Below are 24,345 nucleotides of genomic sequence, written 5' to 3' on the forward strand. Positions count from 1 at the left end.
CCTATAATCTCAGCACTTTGGGAGGCCGAGGCAGATCACCTGAGATTGAGAGTTCAAGACCAGTCTAGCCAACAAGGTGAATCCTGTCTCTACTAAAAATACAAACATTAGCTGGGCATGGTGGTGGGTGCCAGTAATCCCAGCTACTTGGGAAACTGATGCAGGAGAATAGCTGTAATCCAGGAGACAGAGGTTGCAGTGAGCTGAGATTGCAACACTGCACTCCAGCCTGGGTGTCAGAGTGAGACTCAGTTTCATAAAATAAATAAATAAATAAATAAATAAATAAATAAAATATATACACACACACACATATATAATCCAACTGGCAAACTTTTGCAAACATTCTTTCTTTCACTCTCTTTACTTCTCTTTGAGCTAGCCTTACCACTTTGCTGGTTCCCTCATTAATGAGTTAACTAAACATTTGACATTTGCCCATTTTTTTTATTTGCATGAGATTCATGTTTTTTAACTTTTTGAGAAGTATACTTTCTCAGTAAGGTTGGCAAGTAAAAACAGAAAAAGAAAATTTATACCATCTACTATCTCCATAAAAGTAAATATATTTAATACAAAAAATGAAGGCTATAATGGGAGGTAAAGGACAATATTTAAATGGGTAGTGTAGGAGACCAGAATGTGCCACCCCAAAATATGCCTTTTTGGCATAAGGACTATTTTGAGCTGATTATTTTGAGAAACAGCAGACACAGGAGAAGCTCTAAAAACAGAGTAGAAGTTACCCTTTTGTAAGGGAAATTTACATCTATAAAGAAAATCTCCATTTGTAAGGGTGTCTCCCTCTCTGTACCAGGAAGAGAAGGGTAACTAAATCACAGGAAACACTTTTCAGTGGAGAAGGCACCCAATTAAATCTGCACAATAAACCTTAATCTTGTTCACCATGCTTTTCCTGGTAATATCCTTATAACCAGCATCCCCCATACTTTTTCCATTTTAATTTTTAGCTGAAGATGCAATATAAACCTGAATTCTAAGCTACCTCTTGGAGAGTTACAGATTTTCTTTTGGCTATTTCTCACGTATAGGAAGGAAATCTTCTTTGACATGTTTTGAGATGGTTGTTCAGAGGGTCTTTTGCAAAGCTGTCTTCTGCAAAGCTGTCTTTTGTGGGGAAGATTTGCATCTGTAGAGAAAATCTGCGTTAATGCAGCCATTTTTCTCTGTACTTTCTCTTTCCTCTGAAGCCTTTCCTTCTATGAATCTAGGGAAGATTAACTGAGAGTCTTGTAACCACCCGATGGGTTCACCTGGTGCACTGCCTAGACAGAGCGAATTTATCAAGACAGGAATTGCAATGGCGAAAGAGTAATTCATGCAGAGCGGTCTGTGTGGGAGACTGGAGTTTTATTATTACTCAAATCAGTCTCCCTGAGCATTCAGGGATCAGAGTTTTTAAGGATAATTTGGCAGGTTTGGGCTCAGGAAGTAGGGAGTGCCCGGTGGTCTGGTAAGATAAAATCACAGGGGGTCTAAGTGAGTTCTTGCTGACTTCTGTTCCTGGGTGGGATCACAGAACTGGTTGAGTCAGATTATGAGTCGGGGTGGTTTCCTCTGCTGCATCAGAATGCAGGGTCTGCAAAATATGTCAAGCACTGATCTTAGGTTTTGCAACAGTGATCTCATTCTCAGAAGCAATTTGGGGAGGTTCAGACTCTTGCAGCCAGAGGCTGCATGGCCCCTAAACCGCAATTTCTAATCTTGTAGTTAATTTGTTAGTACTACAAAGACAGACCGATCACCAGGCAAGAGGACTTTTTTTTCTCCCCCTGGAAATGGCTATTATCAATTTTGTTTCAGAGTTTAAACTATAACTAAATTCCTTCCCAAGACTAGTTCAGCCTACACCCAGGAATGAACAGACAGCTTAGAGGCTAGAAGCAAGATGGATAGGTGAGGTCTGATCTTTTTAACTGTCATAATTTTCTGTTATGATTTTTGCAAAGGCAGGTTCAGTCTGATACCTTTAAAGGTCTGAAAGTGTAACCACCTGATGGGTTCTTCCTGCCCATTGCACAGACAAAACCAATTCACTGAGACCACAGCATTGCAATAAAGAAAGAGTTTAATAGCCACAAGGCTGGGCATGCCTCTCGGAAGACTGAATTATTACTCAAAACAATCTCCCTGAAAAATTCAGAGGTTAGGGTTTTTAAAGGATAGTTTGGCAGGCCAGGGAGTCTGCTTCTGGGTGGGGCCGCATGACCTGGTGGTGGAGATGAGCAGGTCTGAGTGGAGTCATTGGTTCATCAGTGGTCAGAAATGCAAAAACCTGAAAAGATTTCTCAAAAGACCAATCTTAGGTTCTATTAGGTTGGTGCAAAAGTAATTGCAGTCTTTATGATTAAAAATAATGGTGATGTTATCTGCAGGAGTAACTGGGAGAGTTGCAAATATTATGACCTCCAGAATAATGGCTGGTGATTGTTTATGTCTACACCTTAGCAGAATTCAGCCTGCTCACATCCTGCTAACCTGGTAGTCTCTCATTAGCTTTACAAACGTGGTTTAGTTTGGGGGAAGGGTTATTATCATTTAAACTATAAATTAAATGTCTCCCAAAGTTAGCTTGGTCTAAGTCCAGGAATGATTAAGGGCTGTTGGAAGGTTAGAGGCAAGATGGGGCTGGTTAGGTCAGACCTCTTTTAAGTCATAATCTTCTCACTATTATAATTTTTCCAAAGGTGGTTTCAAAAGAAACATTTATCATCTATTCTAGGATTACTACCTGTGAGTTTTCATCTGCATAACAAGACCACCTTTTCTAGTCAGGCCTCCTTCCCCTCCCAGAACCTGTTTTGCTACAACCAAAGCCCCCATTCTTTCTGGAACCTCAATATGATATGTAAGCTTTTGCGTGGTAGGGATAATCACTCTGTGGTTCTCTCCCATATGGACATTAAATAAATTTGTATGCCATTTCTCCAATTAATCTGCCATTGTTAGTTGATTTTTCAGCAAACCTTCAGAAGGTAAAGGGGAAATTTTACCTTGGACCCTGCAGTTTTGCTGCTGTGAGCAGGATACCAAAGCTCTGCTCTTCTGGAAGCTGCCATCATGGGAATTCAGGAACTGATGAGAGGAGAAAGGAAAAACCAGTCAGGCAGACAGTTAGAGGGGGTCCTTAGTTGAATTCTTTCAAACAAAAGAACATCTTTAAAAAAAAATGCTCAGGCAAGATAAGGGAACTCATACAGAGGGGCTTGCCTAAGACATGCTGACTGCTGCATAGATGAGAAAGGCTACCCAGGTGACTTGCCCATTGCAGATAGGCCTGCAGTGGAAAATTCCATCCCCTGACACATGCGCAGTAAGGGGAATAAAGCACTATGGAGTAACTCAAGCTAAGGGCCCACATACACATTTAGGACAGGGTGGAGCTACCAGAAATTCACACCTTATGCAAATGAGATGCGCAGCCCTCATAGGTTTCTTATAAAAGCCTTTGCATTCAACTGTGAAACGGCAACCCTCTTCTGGGCCCCCTCTCCGTAGTGAAGGGCTTTCTTCTTTTGCTTATTAAGCTTTGGCTCCAACCTCACCATTTGTGTCCACATTCCTTAATTCTCTTGGTTGTGAGACCAAGAACTCTGAGTAATAACTCACAATGAGAGACTGCTACATTGTGGTGCATTGGCAAGACTGTAACACTGACAAGCCAGCAAAAGTAAGAATTTCAAACCAGCCAGGCTCCCAGCCTCTCTGTGGAATCCAACTAAATAGACAGTAAAAAGTATTGGTTTTTTTCTCTGCAAAGTTTTGATTAATGGGAAAAAAGAATCCATGTGACTAGACTTGGGTGTAGCCACTCTGGTGGGCTTTTGATATTAATATTCATATTGTGTGATGCCTTTCATCCCATAGTCTTTTCCTTTGTTGTCATCTTTCTGTGTTGATCTGTCATACAGAGGGGTACCATAGGGTAGGACATGGGCCTAAAACCCGCTAAAGCCTGTTGTTTGAGCCAGCCCTGCAGATTATGCGGTCAGTTATGCGGTTCCGATCAGACCAGCATATAAACTTTGCTGTGGGTCCCCAAAATAAAAACTGGATGATGTTCCCTCTAGTCTTGTTTAATGTCCTTGACAACTTGACTTGTGACAAACTAGATGCACTCTCTTGGTCTTTATCACCTGGGGACTGTGATTTTCTGGTCATGTCAGGTGACCAGTCTGAAAATGACTGGGAACTCAGATCTCATCTTGAATTGTGACTCCCATGATTCCCACATGTTGTAGGAGAAACCTGGTGGGAAGTGATTGAATTATAGGGGTAGGTGTCTCCCTCATTATTCTCGTGGTAGTGAATGAGTCTCACAAGATGTGATGGTTTCAAAAGGGGGAGTTCTCTTGCCTCAGCCTCCCAAGTAGCTGGGATTAAAGGCACACGCCACCACGCCTGGCTAATTTTTGTATTTTTAGCAGAGATGGGGTTTCACCATGTCAGCCAGGCTGGTCTTGAACTCCTGACCTGAAGTGATCCACCTGCCTCAGCCTCCCAAAGTGCTGGGATTACAGGTGTGAGCCACTAGTGGTGCCCAGCCACTGCTTGAAAGCTTTTTTTTTTGAGACGGAGTTTTGCTCGTTACCCAGGCTGGAGTGCAATGGCGCAATCTCGGCTAACCACAACCTCCTCCTCCTGGGTTCAGGCAATTCTCCTGTCTCAGCCTCCTGAGTAGCTGGGATAACAGGCACGCACCACCAAGCCCAGCTAATTATTTTTATTTTTATTTTAGTAGAGACAGGGTTTCACCATGTTGACCAGGATGGTCTCGATTTCTTGACCTCATGATCCACCTGCCTCAGCCTCCCAAAGTGCTGGGATTACAGGCTTGAGCCACCGCACCCGGCCGAAAGCTTTTTAATAAACTTTCACTTCTGTTCTAAAACATGCTTCAGTTTCTCCTTCTGCTTTATGCCCCTTGGTCTAATTCTCTTCTGAGGTGGTGAGAATTGAGGTTGCTGCAGACCCACAGAGATTATCTGCCACTAACAAGCATGTCTAGCTCTCTCAGGGGAGTTGTTTTAGGAAGTCCCATCACAGTGGGACTTTTGTTGTCTCAACCCTTATTGCCTGGTTAGTCTGGGAAAATCCAAGGCCAGGAAGGCTTTGGGTCACAGGAAGGCTTTGTGTCAGGGACTGACAGCCTTCCACAAATTTATGAATTACCATAGGCATTGTATGCACAAACATATCTTTTGCTATCTTAGCCTATTCCTGGGAGCAAATTCTTTTTGGGGGAACCTTTGAAATGGCCTCTCTTATATCCTCTCCAGGAAGCATCTAATCCTTAGACGTTAAAAACTTATGTTCAAAACAAAAACAAACAAACAACAACAAAAAAACGTATGTTCAACCAAAAATCACATCCTGGGCTTTTCATGAAGAGGCCTGGTTGAGTTGCTATTGAATAAATACACCATTGGAAATTTTAACTGTAAATGATCAAAAGGTGGCTCTTTTAAATTAGACTCCAAAATTTTTAAATATTTTAGAGACTTTTTATTCTAAACAATCACCTTATTTGTATTTATGGGAAGAATAAATGAAAAGAAAGACACATAATAGTGGCATGGCTAGCCTTAGAAATTCTCTTGACTAGGCCAGATGCGTTGGCTCACACCTATAATCCCAGCACTTTGGGAGGTGGGCAGATTAACTGAGGTCAGGATTTTGAGACCAGCCTAGCCAACACAGTGAAACGCCATCTCCACTAAAAATACATGTATTAGCCAGGCCTGGTAGCAGGCATCTATAATCCCAGCTATTAGGGAGGCTGAGACATGAGAATCACTTGAACCTGGGAGGTGGAGGTTGTAGTGAGCTGAGATCATACCACTGCACTCCAGCCTGGGCAACAGAGAGAGAAAAAAAAAAAAGATATCCAGCCACAGGCAACTCAGTAAAACCCCCTCTCCACAGAAAATGAGCCAGGTATAGTGCCCCATGCCTGTAGTCCCAGCTATTCGTGAGGCTGGGATGGGAGGATCACCTGAGCCCAGAAGGCTAAGGCTGCAGTGAGCTGAGATTGCATCACTGCATTCCAACCTTAGTGACAGAGAGAGACCCTGTCTCAATAAGTAAATAAATACATAAATAAAAATAAATTTAAGAAATAAAAGGAATGATAGATAAAATTGAATGCATATAAAAAGCTGAAAGAGAATGAAAAAATTATAAGAGGTTCTAAAATGTTTATGGGAATCATTGTGTATGGTCAAACTGATTGAGGTTGGGTGAATTTGTTTATAAGGTTTTGTTAAAATCAGCTTTGGCATTAATACACTGATGCAAAAGTAGAATTTTGAATAAGATTTTCATGTAATAAGAGATAATAATAGATTTTTGTTTACCTTTCAAGTATATGTACCACAAGAAAATGAGAGGAGAGGGAGAGACAGATTTTGTTTGCCTCATGCTGTTTTTATTAGATCTTTGGATTGTTGGGAAAATGAGTCCCTTCTTTAACAGAGTAAAGTTTTTGCTTTTTAAAATCTTTGAATTATCACTTTGGCTCAATGAATGATTATTATTTTATAGTGACCTGTGATCCTATTTCAATAAAATGTTTTAAACCTTTATTGTTTGACAAACATTCTAAAATTAAATTTCAAGTTCCAAAAAGAGCCTCTAGAAGTCCAAGAGAGAAACATTAGGCTTATTTTATACGTAAATATCACACTGGAAGCACTGTCAAGTATGAAATGGTGTTTAACTTTCTCTGAGTTCTATTCATATAAATGTGTCGTTAATGTGTGTTCCAAAATTGTGTGAGATTGCTAAAATTCTGATATGTCTTAGTAAATGTTATCAGTTATAATGATTATGTTACATTTTTGTATGTCACAGAAATAACCAATTTTTTTGGTCAATTATATCTTTAACCATGGCAATCCTAAGCCTTTTGTCATCCACATATAATGATTTTTATACTGATTTTTTTTCTCAAAAAACCATTTGTAATAAGGTAACAACCCATAGTCTGTTGCTTCTTCAGGGAAATTCATGGAAAGCACCCAGAAAAGCACTTTTGAATACAGATTTCTGATAACTTTGGAAATTTTCGCATTGTGGTAGGTAAAAAACTTCCAGGAATCTAATTTATAGTTGGTGCCAGCTGGGTGTGGTGGTGCCAGCTGGGTGTGGTGGTGCCTGCCTCTAATCTGAGCTGCTTGGGAGGCCAAAGCAGGAGGATCCCTTGAGCCAAGGAGTTAAAGACCAGTCTGGGCAACATAGTGAGACCCTGTCTCAAAAATAAAAAAAAGAAAAGAAAAAAGAAAAAAATCTGATCTGTTCATGAGGATTACTAACCCAATATCAAGCAGAACAAGAATTACACGGGACTAAACTGAGAGAGAGCTAAACTAATTTTTTTTTTTTTTTTTTGAGATGGAGTCTTGCTCTGTCTTCCAGGCTGGAGTACAGTGATCTTGGCTCACTGCAACCTCAGTCTCCTGGGTTCAAGTGATTCTCTTGCCTCAGCCTCCTGAGTAACCTGGCTAGCTATTTTTTTTCTTTCTTTTTTTTTTTTTTTAGTAGAGACGGGATTTCACCATGTTGGTCAGGCTAATATTGAACTCCTGAACTCTTCAAATGATCCGCCTACCTTGGTCTCTCAAAGTGCTCTCAAAGTGAGCCACCACACTCACCCTAAAATGATTTTTATGACATTTTTGTTTGAAACAGTGCTCATTCTTTTTAGGTTTCTTTTTCCAGAGTCAATAATTTTTTTCTTTTTATTTGTAACTTACAATTGTGTAAAGTTTCCTTTTCCGAGCAAAACTGAAACATTTGCCTGATTCCACCAGAATTTGGAGACTAATTGTGAGCATTCTTAATTTATCGCAACATTATTATTTGTATAAGTTCAATAAGAATCTGTTTTCTACTTTACCAGGGTAAGGACAAAAAAAAGGATCTGTTTTCTTTTGTAACAGAATACAATTGGAGACACTGGTTATTTTGCCAAGACTTCGATTGGAATGGCTTATATTCAGATATGACCAGAATGCTTTGAAGAATTGAGATAGACTTTATAGAGTTGATAAAAGGCCACTTGGAAAGATTGGCCTGTTGCCTTGTCTACATGACTTCTTTACAAGATTCCTGAACTTGAGCTAAGTAAAGAATGTCACTGACATGGTTTGGCTATGTCCCCACCCAAATCTCATCTTGAATTCCCATGTATTGTGGGAAGGACTCCGGGGGAGGTAATTGAATCATGAGGGCAGGTCTTTCCCCTGCTGTTCTTGTGGTAGTAAGTCATGACATCTGATGATAATTATAAGGGGGAATTTCCCTGCACAATCTCTCTCTTTGCCTGCTGCCATCCATGTTAAGATGTGACTTACTCTTTTTTGCCTCTGCCTTGATTGTGAGGGCTCCTCAGCCATGTGGAACTGTAAGCTTATTAAACCTCTTTTTTTTGTAAATTTCCCGGTCTCGGGAATATCTTTATGAGCAGCATGAAAATGGACTAATACAGTCACTTTCTGATAGGCTCAGGAAACTAAAAATATTTTGGAACCTAGAGAAGAGAATTCATACAGATATTACAAGCACTGTCTGATGCAAATTCTTGGCTTGGCTTCCTAGCCTAGAGTCTTTTAAAAGTCTAATCTGATAATCTTTATGAAAAAGTCCCAACAAATCAAACTTTTAAAAAGCCTATATGGACAATCACTATTCTTGCTGCACTTAATGCAAATAATTGGTCCAAATGTAATAAGACTAAAATGTATTTTGCAAATAAATGTATCCTACTTTGATTTGTCTTTGGTAGAAATGGGGGACTAAAAAAAAAAGAGAAAAATTATGTTTCAGAAGAAAACCATAGTACATCTGTTATTAAATTCTAGCCCTGTTCATTGTTTTTTAGTTTTTTATTATTTTCCTAAAATTTGGCCTGAATCCTGAATTCTTTTCTGACCACAAGCCTCCAAACTAATGTTTTCAATTATTTCTCCATTTTTCTGACTTGGAATCACTAGAAAATGAAATTGTGCTTTTCTTGAGGCCCTGCTAATCAAAGCTAGACAACTTAATATGAACTTTGGGAGAGGCTGGGCACAGTGACTCATGCCTGTAATCCCAGCACTTTGGGAGGCCGAGTTGGGCAAATCACTTGAGGTCAGCAGTTCGAGACCAGCCTGGCCAACATGACAAAACCCAGTCTCTACTAATAAAACAAAAATTAGCCAGGCATGTTGGCATGTGCCTGCAGTCCCAGCTACTTGGGAGGCTGAGGCACAAGAGTTGCTTGAATATGGGAAATGAAGGTTGCAGTGAGCTGAGATTGCACCACTGCACTCCAGCCTGGGCAACAGAGTGAAACCGTGTCTCAATAAAACAAAAACAAAATCAACAACAACAACAAAAACCTTTGGGAAAAAGCACCACAGCAACTTATATATAAACAGCTTTCATGCCTGCTAATGTATGAACTACTCACAGAGTTCACTTGAACTCCTTATTTGTTTTTGTTTTTGTGAGACAGAGTCTCTGTAGCCCTGGTTTAGTGCAGTGGCACGATCACAGCTCACTACAGCCTCAAACTATTGGGCTCCAGTGATCCTCCTACCTCAGCCTCTTGAGTAGCTGGGACTACAGGTGCATGCTACCACATCCTGCTGGTGTGTGTGTGTGTGTGTGTGTGTGTGGTATGTGTGTGTGTATTTTTAGTAGAGACAGGGGTTTCACCATGGTAGCCAGGCTGGTCTCAAACTCCTGGATGCAAATGATCCTTCTGCCTCAGCTTCCCAAAGTGGTGGGGTTACAGGTGTGGGCCACTGCACCTGGCCTGAATACCTTATTTGAAATATAAATACAGAACAATCTGTTTGATTGCCACTCAATCTGTAGATGTTTTAGAGACTCTCGAAAAATACATTTATAAACTATTCCAGTCTTAACTTTGCTTTTCTTCTATTTCTATAGAAATGTCTCTTATTAAAGATACATTTGCCTGTGCCATGCCAGGAAGTGCCATTGCTAGAGGCCGAGCCCCCATCAAAGCCACTTCCTGGAATGAGACACAATTGTTTAACCAACCTGACCTATTCACAGGACTACAAGACTGACTCAAGGAGATATCGGATAGGGCCAGGCGTGGTGGCTCACAACTATAATCTCAGCACTTTGGGAGGCCAAGGAGGGCAGATGGCTTGAGCTCAGGAGTTCAAGACTAGCCTGGGCAGCATGGGAAAACTTTATCTATAAAACATACAAAAATTAGCTGAGTGTGGTACATGTGCCTATAGTCCCAGCTATTTGGGAGGCTGATGTCGAGGATGGCTTGATCCTAGGTGACAGAGGCTATAGTGAGCCGAGACTGTGCCACTGAACTCCAACCTAGGCAACAAAAGCAAAAACCTGTCTCAAAATAAATAAATATATAAGTAAATAATACAAAAAATTTCTTTGTTATTGCTTATCCCAGTTTGTCTTTCCCCTCCTTTGCCTCTCTATTATCTAACAACCTCGAATCTAAATCTCTCCAAAACGATCAACATGGCTTTTAGTTTCAAAGTAGGAGTGGAAGTAAATCAAAATATTTCACCCCAAAATATACGTCTTTGACATATTTTGAGATGACTGTTCAGAGGGCCTGCAAACAGAAGTAGTCCTACAAAGCTGTTGTTTGTTGGGGGGTAGATTTACATCTGTAGAGCAAATATGTATTGATGTCGCCAGGCTTTTTCTGAAGCCTTCCCTTCTCTGGATCTAGAAAAGATTAACCAAGAATCTGACACCTTTGAAGGTCTGAAGGGAACATTTGCCATCCATTCTCTCTGAGAGTTGCTACCTGTGAGATTTCATCTATACAACATGACTATCTCTGCCAGCTCAGCCTCTTCTTCTACCTCTCTTATAACCTGTTTTGCCACAATCCAAGCCCCTATCGTTCTTTTTTTTTTTTTTTTGAGGCAGGGTCTCACTCTGTCACCCAGGCTGGAGCATAGTGGTGTGACCATAGCTTATTGCAGCCTTGACCTCCTGAACCCAAGTGATTCTCTTACCTCAGCCACCCAAGTAGCTGGGATCACAGGTGCATGTCACCACATCTGTCTAATTTTTGAGATGGAGACTCGCTCTGTCACCCAAGCTGGAGTACAGTGGCATGATCTTGCCTCACTGAAACCTCCACCTCCCAGGTATTTTTAGTAGAGACAGGTTTCAACGTATTGGCCAGGCTGGTCTAGAACTCCTGACCTCGTGATCTGCCCACCTCAGCCTCCCAAAGTGCTGGGATTACAGGCATGAGGCACCATGCCCGCCCTAAAAGTTCACTCTATTCTTTTTTTTTTTGAGATGGAGTCTCGCTCTGTCGCCCAGGCTGGAGTGCAGTGGCATCATCTTGGCTCACTGCAACCTCTGCCTCCTGGGTTCAAGCAATTCTCCTGCCTCAGCCTCCCGAGTCTCTGGGATTACAGGTGCCCATCACCATGCCTGGCTAATTTTTGTATTTTTAGTAGAGACAGGGTTTCACTGTGTTGGCCAGGCTAGTTTCCAACTCTTGACCCTATGATCCGCCCACCTTGGCTTTCCAAAGTGCTGGGATTACAAGCGTGAGCCATCACGCCTGGTCCTCTAATTTTTTTATTTTTATAGAGACAGGGTCTCCCTATGTTGTCTAGGCTGGTCAAGCAATCTGGGCTGAGTCCTGGGCTCAAGCAATCTGCCCATCTTGGCCTCCCAAAGTGTTGGGATTACAGGACTCAGCCTTTATTCCTGGCCCCATTCTTTCTGTAACCTTAAGATGGTATATACACTTTGGAATCCCATCAGGGTGTAGGGGAAATCACTCTGTGGGTTTCCCCTTACGAATGTTAATAAATTTGCATCCCTTTTCTCCAATTAATCTGCCTTTTGACAGTGATTTTTCAGCAAACTTTCAGAGGGCAAAGTGAAAATTTTCTCTTGGCACTTACATATACATATTAATAAACCTCTTTTTGTCTTTCTCTTACCAACGTTTTTTGGCTGAGCATGGTGGCTCATGCCTATAATCCTAACACTTTGGGGAGCCAAGGTGGAAGATTCCTTGAGTTCAGGAGTTCGAGACCAGCCTAGGCAACATAGTGAGAGCTCATCTCTACAAAAAATTTAAAAATTAGCCAAGTGTGGTGGCACACACCTGTAGTCCCAGCTACTTGGGAGGCTGAGGTGGGAGGATCGTTTGAGCCTGGAGGGTGGAGGCTGCAGTGAGCTGTGACTGCATCACTGTACTCCAGCATGGGCAACAGAGCAAGACTGGCTCAAAAATAATACTAATAATATGTTTTTTCTTATAGGCATCCCAGCTAAGAACCCAAAAAAGGAGAATGGAAATTATTATTTTTTCTCCCCTATGGTTCTGGTGAGGAAGATGGGACTGCTGGGACACCCCACTCAGTTTGGAGCCAGCACATAATGTCCTTGGAAAGCTGGCAGAAGCTGGCAAAGATAGAATCCCTACCATATCAGCTTTCTCGCATCTGTCTGTAGTGCCCAGTCAAGAGTGGAAGGTAAACATTTCTCCTAGTCACTTCCTTTCTACATCAGATTAACAGGAGAGAAACACATTCATAAGCATTAATTCTTTAAAGTGTGAATTTTATAAATTTGGTTTTAGGGTACCCATTGGTTATGAATCATTACTCTCTCAGAGAATGGCTCTTGGATTTCTATTGTCTTTTGTGTCCTGAGAGTTTGGGTTGGCTGTCTGTCTGTTGGGTTTTGCAGCTTACTGAGCCTATCTGTGCAGGCAGCTAGTCATGTCTGAGGCTCTGAGAACATGGCCAGGCAGAAATGTGGGCTGTACCTTGGTTTTAGCTGGCCTCCTACTGACTGTGGCCAACTCTCAGTGGGCTGTCTAAATCTTCCTTTCGGCTATCTTTGGGAGTGGCTCTGGACAGATCTTGGGAAGACAGTAACTCTTGCACAATCTTTGGGGACACCTCTTGCATCCAGAGTTAAACCATAAAATGCTTCTTGATTTTATGCTGTAAAAGACTTATATTGATTTTGGTCTTGAGTCACTTCACAGATATACCATTGTTTTATAAAAAAAAAAAAAAGAAAACTACTTTTTAAAACTATTTTAAAACGCTTTAATACTGTCAGGACTATTTACTGCGTATCAGCTGAAACCTAATAATATTACTGAAATACTTTTTTTAAAGGAGCAATATGGGCAAAAGTTGGCCACATTGCTTAGCTGGGCTTGGTGGCGCACGTCTGTAGTCCTAGCTTCTCAGGAGGATAAGGTGGGAGGATAGCTTGGGCTCAGGAGTTTGAAGCTGCAGTAAGTCATGATTGCACCACTGTACACCAGCCTGGGCGACAGAGCAAGGCCCCATCTCGAAAGATATCTAAAGAATTAAAAAAAATTAAAAGCTCAAAATTCATGCCTTTTAAGATGGTTCTTTGGGACACCAGTCCGCCATTTTCTCGGTTTCTTGGATCTCTGAAATAAAATAGGTTTCCTTGTCCCAACGCTTTGTATCTTGCCTTGTTGGCTGATAGGTGGTGAGCAGTACAAGCTTTGGACTCAGCTATGTTAGCTGGAGTGCAAGTGGGACGCGCACAGATGAGACTCCATCCACCTCACGTAGCTTTCCCAAGCCTTGGAGGACTGGCTTGTGTTGCCCCTCGCTGCCGCTCTGTAAGTACTAAATCTGCTCCATGTAACCCGTGTGTGTATGTTCATCTTGCCAGAGTCATACAAGTCAATAACCACTGAGTGCACAGCGAAACTGCTTCACAGAAAGCTATGTGTCTGTAATGGTTACTGCTGAGTATAAAATGAGGAAACAGAGGCCAGTATAAGAACAATTAGATGCCAATTTATTTATCTCCCGGGTGAGGTTCTGTGGTCCTGGGGAAAGGGGCCAGAGAAGTCGTCCTTGACTTCTCAGGGCAGGGGGTTTTATGGGGGTTACAGGGGGGCTGGCCTAGGATGCATGGGGTGGGCTGCCATTGAGTAAGGCTCGGTGGGATTTTTTCAATTTTCACGGGTTCAGCTGTATAGTTTAGTGCTGAGAGTGCACAGTTTAGTGCTGAGGTTCAAATGCACAGCTTGGTGCTGAGAGTGCATAGTCTAGTGCTGAATATAGACCTGGGGGCAGAATGCAGAAGTGGGCGAGGGGAGCCCACATTCTGCCTGATAAACTGTTATCAGGCATAGAGGGGGATGGGTGTTGTTCATCCGGCTCTTAGCAAGGCTATCGGCCTTACAGTGTCTATCTATCTACGTGCACATAGGTATGTCATATATGTGTACTATTTTTCTACCTCCAGATGGTAATGCCAAAACTGATTTGTAAAAGATCTCTGCTTAATTGCTTAAAGAAAAATAAGTGTTTGCAAAAATTAAGTATTCTTAAAACTCCTGGAAATATAGAAACTAATCCAAATGTCTTTCAAGTTCATATCATCTGGGATTGTCTTTGGTAAATAAAGCTAGTTTGTATTTTGTTTAATTAAGATAGGCATATCTTCAGAATTGTCAATATTAAATATAATACAGACATACAACTTATTCTACCTAGGCTTACTAGTGAAGTAAGTTCCTGTTTTGTTTTGTTTCCTTTTTGCTCTGTTGCCCAGGATGAAATGCAGTGATGCGATCTTGGCTCACTGCAACCTCCAACACCTGGGTTCAAGCAATTTTGCCTCAGCCTCCTGAGTAGCTGGGATTACAGACACATGCCACCAAGCCTAGCTAATTTTTATATTTTTAGTAGAGACGGTTTCACCATGTTGGCCAGGCTGGTCTCAAACCCTTGACCTCAGGTGATCCACCCGCCTCACCCTCCCAATGTGCTGGGATTACAATTGTGAGCCACCGAACCTGGCCATTCCTGTTGTTTTTATGTTTATCAGCAAGAATATAATTTAAGATGACGGCTAGCTCTTTACTGTCTCCTGGAATTTCCATGATTAATCCAAGCAAGATTGTTTAAAAACAACTGAGTTAATTTATAAGCTGCTATCTCACATCTGTTTAACTTTTTCACCAATAATTATGTTTTATAATATGTTTATTTAAAAATAATTCTCCAGGCTGAGCAGGGTGGCTCATACCTCGTGCCTATAATACCAGCACCTTAGGAAGCCAAGATGGGAGGATTGCTTGAGCCCAGGTGTTTGAGACTGCCTAGGCAACACAATTAGACCCTGTGTCTACAAACAAATTAGTTAGCTGGGCATGGTGGCATGCACCTGTGGTCCCAGCTACTTAGGAGGCTATGGTAGGAGGATCACTTGAGCCTAGGAGGTCAAGACTGCAGTGAGCTATGATCGTGCCACTGCACTCCATCCTTGGTGGCAGAGCAAGACCCTGCCTTATAAAATGATAATAATAATAATAATTCTACAAATCTCTTTGGCATCTTTCACCCTTAGAGTTTTGCTAAGTTAAGTTACATGATGGATATTCATTGCATACATAGATTATTTCCAAACAAGGGGTTATACTGAAACATTAATTGCCTCACATAAGTGTATACTTCTCTACTGTTGACTTACTATAGAGAAATGAATGGTATTTCATTAGTAAACATGTCCTGTACCACACTGAAAAATTGTACTATAACAAAAATAAACACACCTCTATATGCAAATTTGGTAAGAAAAGTAGGATGTGTTTTTGAAAAGGAAAGGTATGAGCTATGAAGATGCATTTTTGCTGAGGAAAGGAGAGTAATTCTGTCCCAGTTTGGTAGTCCCTCCCCTATAGCATGGGAATGTTCCCAAGGAGGCATTTCCTTTGTGGAGGTGGGCACTCACAAACAAAGGAAGTCACTCAGCCTAGACAGTCTCTGAGATGTGAATGACTCACTTCTGATGAGGAGGCGTCCAAATAGCTGATCCTTCCAGACCACTGCTCTTCCTTAACTCTTCATCATTTATTCTTTTTCCTTTTTTTTTGAGATAGAATCTCGCTCTGTTGCCCAGGCTGGAGTGCAGTGGTGTGATCTCAGCTCCCTGCAACCTCCACCCTCTGGGTTCAAGTGATTCTCCTGCCTCAGCTTCCTGTTGGATGTAGTGAACCCCAAGTTTCTCTTCAAAGAATCAGTATGTTAGTATGTTCAGCTCTCCTATTCTTTAATTCTCTATTTTAAAGTTTAACTTCCTTGTAGTTTCAGTAAACAGCCTTTTCTACCAGTTCTAATCAGTAGTTCACATCTGTTTCCCTGTCCTCTGCCCAGTCCTGACTCATTGAGGTCACCTGCTGTGACCCCTGCTTACCTGCTCTGACCTGCTTGTAAACCATCCTTCCTACCAAACTCCCCACCCTGCTACTTTGGCTCATACTCCTACTCCTTTTAAAATAGCCAATAAGAATTAGACTAGACAGTGCTGTCTAACCCTAGCCAATAGGGGAATGACCCAGCAGTAGGGGTGACCTCCATCAGGGCATAAGTACCCCTTCTCCTTCTTGTCCAGGTGTGTGCTTGCCATTGTTCCCTCTGTGAGCCTCGCCCTTGTATCAAAGTGACTTGTCTTGCTGAGGAAATTTACATTCAAGTGCTACTTCTTTTGCAGCATTGAAAATTACAGGCACCCACCACCATGCCTGGCTAATTTTTGTATTTTTAGTAGAGATGGGATTTTCCCATGTTGGCCTGGCTGGTCTCAAACTCCTTATCTCAAGTGATTACCCCCACCCTGCCTCCACTTCCTTCACAGGCATTAGCCTTCCAAAGTGCTGGGATTACACTCAGCCATTCAATCTTCATTCAAAAGGTAATCAGTAGCAGGAAATGGCCTAAATAGGGGTATCCAAGAGCGAGAACACAGTCATGGGTTCTTAGTTTCTATTTCTGATTGGGCCAATAAAGCTCCTTCTTTATCCCTCTTTTCGGCTTTCACTAGAGATAGAAACTAAAAACCATGGCTACAGGTTGCTAAAAGCCTAAAACAAAACAAAACAGAACAAGAACAACAAAATAAGGTGGGTTGGACGAGCTTGGCCTGAAGGGTGGAATTGGTGGATGTACCAAGTCTGTGCTGGTTATTGGCATTTTGCCTCTCAACTCCAAAGTCATTCTTTTTTGCCGGCTCTGTGAAAATGTATCTGTGCCTTTTAAGTATTTAAAAAAATTTTTTTCCTTTGTCATCTGGCACTAAATTGTCAGTAGAGGACAGGGAAGTGTGATTTCAAGAGGAAAAGGTCTTTGCTTCCTTGTTCTGCTGCCAGCTCTGCAGGCCTCTGCAGCGTGTGAGGCCTGTCCCGGCACCAGGCTCTGCAGTGGATGTGGTTTCCACACGCCTCATGCCAGCAGCAAGGGTGGCTTCTACAGCACAGCTCCTTCAGTGCTAGAAGCTTCTCTAGACGCCGGCAACACAACTGGATTCCTCAGTATCTGTCTCTTGCAGCACCCAGTACAGTAGCTTTCCCTTGTATCCCCTTCTGATGGTTTTGTAGCAAAGTGTCTCCACTGAGATACTTCCCTGTGAACAGCCTTCCCCAGCACCTCAGAAGACAGATTTCTAGTGTATTCCACTGGCATGGCACCTCAGTGATGTCTCTGATATTTAGTGAGTCACAGCCATGCTTCTCCAGGGCCTATATCTCAGCCCAGGGGTAAGTACTCTATCTCAGTCCTGGGGCTTTTTATAATTGTTATATTAATCTGCTATTATCACATCAATTATATCTGCTATTCCTACAGTCATTCGACTTCTCTTTATTTCTTGCTACCCAACCCCTGGTTACTCTGTCTAATCCCATGTTATGGTTAATAATTCTTTATATTTAACTTTTTTCTATTTGAACTACTATATATTTTTTCTCTCTCGATGAGACTCAGACTGATATGATATAGTTATTCATGCTGGCCAAAGACAATTAGACATGGGTTTTGGCTGGGTGTGGTGGCTCATGCCTATAATCCCAGCACTTTGGGAGGCTGAGGTGGGATGTTTGCTTGAGCCCAGGAGTTTGAGGCCATTACTTAATGACTTAAATAAAATCTTTGACATGTTTATTTTATATTTGTATGAGTATCATGATTTTACCTTTAAAAATATCTTTCAACAGTGACCAGCAATAGAACCCCCGAAGAGAATGGCTTAATCATTTGGGGAGGACAGTACAGAAGGAGAGGTGGGACAACATAATCAGATCATGTCTCTATGAAAAATTTAAAAATTAGCTGGGCTTGATGGCATGCACATGTAGTCCCAGCTACTTGGGAAGCTGAGGTAGGAGGATCACTTGAGCTCAGGAGGTTGAGGCTGCAGTGAGCCATGATCACATCACCGCATTCTAGCCTGGGCGACAGAGTATGACTCTGTCTTAAAAAAAACAGAACAAAACAAACAAACAACAAAACCAAAACCAGGGGGCTTGTCCCACAAGAGCTCATAGTCTAGTGGGTGTAGGAACAAGGAAGCAGATAATAGTATAAAGAGATAGAAGGGGCTATAACCGAGATATTAATATAACCTATGGAGGTCCTGCAAAGGAGCTGAAGCAGTTGAGAAGGTTTTGCCCTTCTTTTAAAGAAAAATAATTTTTTTTTTTTGCTGGATACAGTGGTGCCAGTAATCCCAGCACTTTGGGAGGCTAAGGTGGGCAGATCACCTGAGCTCAAGAATTTGACACCAGCCTTGCCAACATCATGAAGCCCCATGTCTACTAAAAATACAAAAAAGTTAGCTGAGCAGGGTGGTAGCAGGGCAGGGGAGGGTGGATCCTGAGGGAGGAAAACAGCTTGAACCTGGGAGTCGAAGATTGCCATGAACCTGGGAGATGGAGGTTGAACGGTTGCTTGAACCTGGGAGAAGGAGGTTGCCACTGCATTCCAGCCTGGGTGACAGAGCAAGACTCTCTACCAAAAATAAACAAAATCTTTTAAATTTAGAGACAATGTCTCACTATATTGCCCAGGCTGGTCTTAAACACCTGGGCTCAAGATGTCCTCCAGCCTCAGCCTCCCAAAGCATTGGAATTATAGGCATGAGCCACTGTGGCGGCCCAAGGTTTTGCTTTAATTCCTGTTCTTATAACTAGGGCAGTTGGAGAGCCCATGAGGATGGAAAACCATGAGGAAAAGAACCAGAGACCAGCTTGTGAGGATAGTAGGAGCTTGATAATAACCCTGTGGCCATGTGCTTTCTAGCCTGTCTTCAATTGAAGGTGTTGGAAAAAATTGGGAAAGACTTTGGAGTGGGCAGAAATTTCTGGATGTCCTATGTCCTGTCCCGGGTACCTTTCCAGGTTCTGTGAGTTTTCCATTTTCTGACCTGAGAGTACTGCAAGGGATCTTTGGCCACAGAAATGCTAATGAACTTTGCCCAGTGGAATACATGCAGACATTGACCAATCGTGCTTGTTTTTGGAAATTCATTTTAGTATTCCATTTGCCTATGTGAATGTGTGTTCTTTGAATTCTCCTTTGAATCATTTGTAACATCCTACTGGTCCTCTCATTAATTAATGAGTTAAATAAAATCTTTGACGTCTGTTTGTTTTACACTTGTATGAGTATCATGATTTTACCTTTAAAAAATCTTTCAACAGTGACCAGCAATAGAACCCCTAAAAGAGAATGGCTTAATCATTTTGGGAGGACCGTGCAGAAAAAAGAGACTGAGAGACCCGAGTGGGGAAGAAAATCTAAGAAAGGGTTAAATACCAGAGGTCAGAGTAATTTGAATATGCATTCTTTAGTTAGCACCTGTGTAAACCCTGAACCCAATTTAGGGAGGAGGCTGTGGCCCTGAGTGCACAGAGCCCAGGCCTGTGGCTCAGGACTCACCCTGTAGGAGGCCAGACCTTGGGCCTCCCATCCACACTCTCTCCTCCTCCCAGTGTCTGAGAGGGTCAAATGTGGGGTAACTGAAGCCCATCAGTGGTCCTGGAAGAAGGAAACCTCTGCTGGAATCACCACTTCTCTAATAAAGAGGCCACTTTAATCTCAGAAACAAGATAGAGACAGCATGCTTGTCCAGAAAAGCTGCCCACAAGGACAGCTTCCCCATTCCTGAGCAAGTTTGTTCTAATAAAAATAGAGGCAGCAGTTATTGGACACATTAATTTCCCTAATGGATTCTCTTTGGTTTCAAATTGCTGCTCCGTCCAGAGCTGGCACTCTGGTGGATGGTGCCAGGCTGACGTGGATGCTTTGGAGAGCTGATGGTGCTAAGGCAAGGCCGGGAGGAAGTGGGGAGGATGCCCAGAGTCTTGCAGGCAGGGCAGAGCACCCAATGGGCTTCCTCATATGGTTTTTGGGGGATGCTTTCTGTGCAGACTGTTGCATTGAACTTAGCACAGAAAGTCAGCACCAGAACAAAAGTATGCCAAATTGCCGGGTTTATTGCCGGCAACCACGGAGGACTCACGTCTCTCCAACCCGTGGCCCCGAATGAAAAGAAAAAAGACCTTTTTATACCCGCAAAACCACCTTGGGAGTGGGGGTGGAGATGGGAATGAAAGCTGTCAATCACCTCCCAGGCTAAGACGAGGGTGAGGGGCTTCAGACATTCCGAGGGCCAGTGGATTCAAATCACCTTCTGGGCGGAGAGGAGGGTGAGGGGGTTCCAGACATTTTGAGGGCCAGGGGACTATTTGATATTCTGATTGTCATTTAAGGGGTTCACAGATGCTAAGATTAGCATTCATTTACACATCGGCTGGGTAGGGGTGGGATCCATAGATTGGTGCCAGGATGGAATGATCTGGGGGTGCTTACTCTGGGAAACAAAGGCCAGCAATTCTGGCAGATAAGAGGAGGTATGCAGCTTTACCTCTCTTTGCATCCTGCAAATGATCTAGCAATTTACAGAAACCAAGGTTAGCAGTCCTTGAGGAGAATGGAAACATTTTTGTCTTTTATAAGATGGCAGTATACAGGTTCCAACTTAAGTTAGCTATATCACAGACAATCTTCTCCACGCAAGTTGAGCAATGCGTTGGAGCTCGCTGGCTCTATTTTTATTAGAACAAACTTGCTCAGGAGTGGGAAAGCTATCCTTGTCCATATCAGACCACATTTCTCATCCTCTACCACTCCCCAGGCGACATCTGGTCATCCTGGTCTGTCTCCATTAAGAATCTTGTTAGGGGGCCGGGCACGGTGGCTCAAGCCTGTAATCCCAGCACTTTGGGAGGCTCTGTCTCAAAAAAAATAAAAGAATCTTGTTAGGGATTTTTTGTTTTGAGACAGAGTCTCACTCTGTCACCAGGTGCGAGGCTGGAGTGCAGTGGCACGATCTCGGCTCACTGCAACCTCTGCCTCCTGGGTTTAAGCAATTCTCCTGGCTCAGCATCCCAAGTAGCTGGAACTACAGGCTTATGCCATCATGCCCAGCAAAGTTTTGTATTTTTAGTAGAGACGAGGTTTTGCCATGTTGGCCAGGCTGGTCTCAAACTCCTGACCTCAGGTGATCCGTCCGCCCGACCTCCCAAAGTGCTGGGATTATAAATGTGAACCACTGTACCTGGCCTCCCTTGACTGTTGATATTTCTTCTTAATAATTTTTGATCCACTGACCTCCTCCTATTCTGCTCTTTAGCTATAAATCTCCACTTGTTCATATTGTATTTGGAATTGAGCCCAGTCCTATACCAAGGTGTCTTTCCTGTATTGTAATAGTTCTGGGTACAATCTGTTTTTACTGCTGTGACTATCTTCTAGCTCTGGTTTTCTTCCTCTCTCTTTTAAGAGACATGGTCTTGCTCTGTCTCTCAGGCTGGAATGCAGTGGCACCATCATAGCTCACTGCAGCTTTGAACTTCTGAGCTCAAATGATCCTCTTGCCTTAGCCTCCCAAGTAGCTAAGGGCTACAGATGTGCAGCTCTGCAGCCAGCTAATTTTCGTATTATTTTTTTAGTAAAGATGGGGTCTTACTATATTGCCCAGACTGGTCTCAAACTTCTAGCCTCATGTGATCCTCCTGCCTAGGGCTCCCAAAGTGCTGGGATTAGTGTGAGCCACCATGCCTGGTCCTAAAATTGGTCTTTTGAGATGTTTTTCAGACTTTTGCTTTCTGGTACAGACTGACCATACCCGGACCTGTGACTCATAACTCAGCTGGCCCTGTGGCCCCCACCCAGAGGCAAATGCAACACATGGGGACCATTTTTTCACTTTCCTGAGATTTAATTCCCAGCCAGTCAGCAGCATTCCCGAGCCCTCTGCCCACAAAATCATCCACAAAATCTCTGGCCTCTGAGTTCTTGGGAAGACTGATTTGAGTGATAATTCCAGTCTTGCCACTTGGTGGCCTCACATTAATTAAACTTTTTCTTTACTGCAATGCTATGGTCTCAGTGAACTGGTTTTGTCTGTGCAGCGGACAGGAAGAACCCATCGGGTGACAACAGCTGGAGAGAATGAGGCCTAGATGATATCTAAGAACCTCACAGCCCTGTCATCTCTCAAGTGATGACATATATTTTGAGCTGCTGATATAGATTGTGGTGGCTTGTAAGCGTGGAAAGTGGGGAGCAGCAATACAGTAAGAAGAGAATATAGGACTGACACCAACCACCAGAAAAACACCATAAAATCCATGGCTGGTTTTAAGGGCTCTCCAACTTGAACAAGCTAATGCTTGAACAATTTGGCATGTGAAAGAAAGGCACATTTCCACTGAAGCCTTCAAAATGGCAGCTCAGTTGCTTTCCTAGACACCCTGACATTCTGATCGATCTGAGGCAACAACTGAACATTTAGGGCTGAGGCACCGATGTACGGTGCTGTCAACACCCAGGTAGTGATCCCCAGAACCACAGTAAATCTTCGCAACTGCTGTTCAGGGAACATCGGACCTGGAGCTGGGAAATGCATCCACTGCTTCCTCCAGAAAGCCCTAAGAGGCCTCTAAGGGATGTATGCCTTCAGATGGCCCTAGTCTCAGGAGCAAGGATCACCACTTCACAACTAAAGTAAATGAAACCCGGCAGGACTCAGTGGCCCACGTCTGTAATACCAGCACTTTGGGAGGCCGAGGAGGCTGGATCACCTGAGGTCAGGAGTTCAAGACCAGCCTGGCCAACATGGCAAAACCCTGTCTCTACTAAAAACACAAAAAATTAGCCAGGTGTGGTGGTGGGCACCTGTAATCCCAGCTACTTGGGAGTCTGAGGCAGGAGAATTGCTTGAATCCAGGAGGTGGAGGTTGCAGTGAGCCAAGATTGTGCCACTGCACTCTAGCCTGGACAAAAGAGGACTCTATCTAAAAAATAAATAAATGAATTGAATGAAACCCAAGGGGTTGAGCCCTCACCCTAAAGTAGACAACATATGGAAACAGAAAAGAGGAAAATACATTTTTTAGGGTCCAGCTTACTTCCTCTATGATATGTTCCCAGACCTCTGTAGACCACAGGAATTCAATCATTTTTGTTTATCAATTTAACAAATGTGTTTTACATTTCTTCTAAGTGCCAGGGCCTATGCTAGTGGTTGAAAATATATAGATCATTAAGACAGTCACTCACCCCCAGGACCAACCATTGTGGATGAATGGGCATCTAATGATATTATCACCACCACAATGGCTGTGAGTTGCTAGACACTGTAAGACAGGTACTGGCTAAGTGCTAAGGTGTTAAGTACATTCTTCAGTTATCTTCAAAATACCCACAGAATACAGAAGTGAGTATAATCAAGATATTCTGATTTGTCATTTTGGGAAACAAAATAAGGACACTCCTAACATTCAAACTGATATTTCAGAGTTCTTCTGAAGATCCCGCCCTTTTGTGATGAGTTCCAGAGTCCCTCTGTTTACTCAGTCCCAAGGGTCAGTCCTCACAGAGAAGGGTTGCTTCCTGCTGTCCCTCCCATGCAGGCTCACCACTGAAAGTGTTCTGTCCTACCTGGTCAGACCCTTCCCTGTCTGACCTCATGGCTGAGGTCGTGGAGTGCAGCTGGCTCTATAGATAGTCACTTTATGGGTCTCTCTCCTCAGTGTCATGCACAGCTAAGTAGCCAAATGCTACTATATACTGGGATCCTGGTATTTGCTTATATAAACGTACATGAACATGCATGTATGTACAGACCTTTCCATTTCACAAGAAAACTGAAGCAAGAGCATCTTTAGACTCTCATCACTTCAGTTACCCACCTACCTGCATCAGTGCCATGACCTCTGCCTTCCTGGTTATTAACTGTAGATGAACTGTCTATGCTTCCATAAAGTTAATCTTCCCTTTCCACTTGTGCCTGAGATCTTGCTCTGCCCATCAATTCAAGAACTCAGCAATTGTTCTTCCTCACTACATCAACATGCTTTCCTCTCTACTGGATCACTCTCCATAACATACAAATACTATGAAAATAATATTTTCCAACAAATATTATAAAAATAATTTCTCA

The 24,345-nt window shown here is 42.7% G+C and overlaps 1 long non-coding RNA gene across 1 annotated transcript in view; it reads right to left on the reverse strand.

Moving 5' to 3' along the window:
- Window positions 1–703: 703 nt before the first annotated feature.
- LOC144579308 (uncharacterized) overlaps window positions 704–24,345 on the reverse strand; it is a 52,284-nt gene continuing 28,642 nt past the window's right edge. The window contains exons 2-3 of the long non-coding RNA XR_013526628.1: window positions 3,015–3,096; window positions 704–1,600 (exon numbers count right to left, since the gene is read on the reverse strand). This is a non-coding gene — a long non-coding RNA (uncharacterized LOC144579308). The remainder of the gene's footprint in view (window positions 1,601–3,014; window positions 3,097–24,345) is intronic.

This window comes from Callithrix jacchus, chromosome 14 (assembly GCF_049354715.1).
Source record: "Callithrix jacchus isolate 240 chromosome 14, calJac240_pri, whole genome shotgun sequence".
Classification (NCBI taxonomy): Eukaryota; Metazoa; Chordata; class Mammalia; order Primates; family Cebidae; genus Callithrix; species Callithrix jacchus.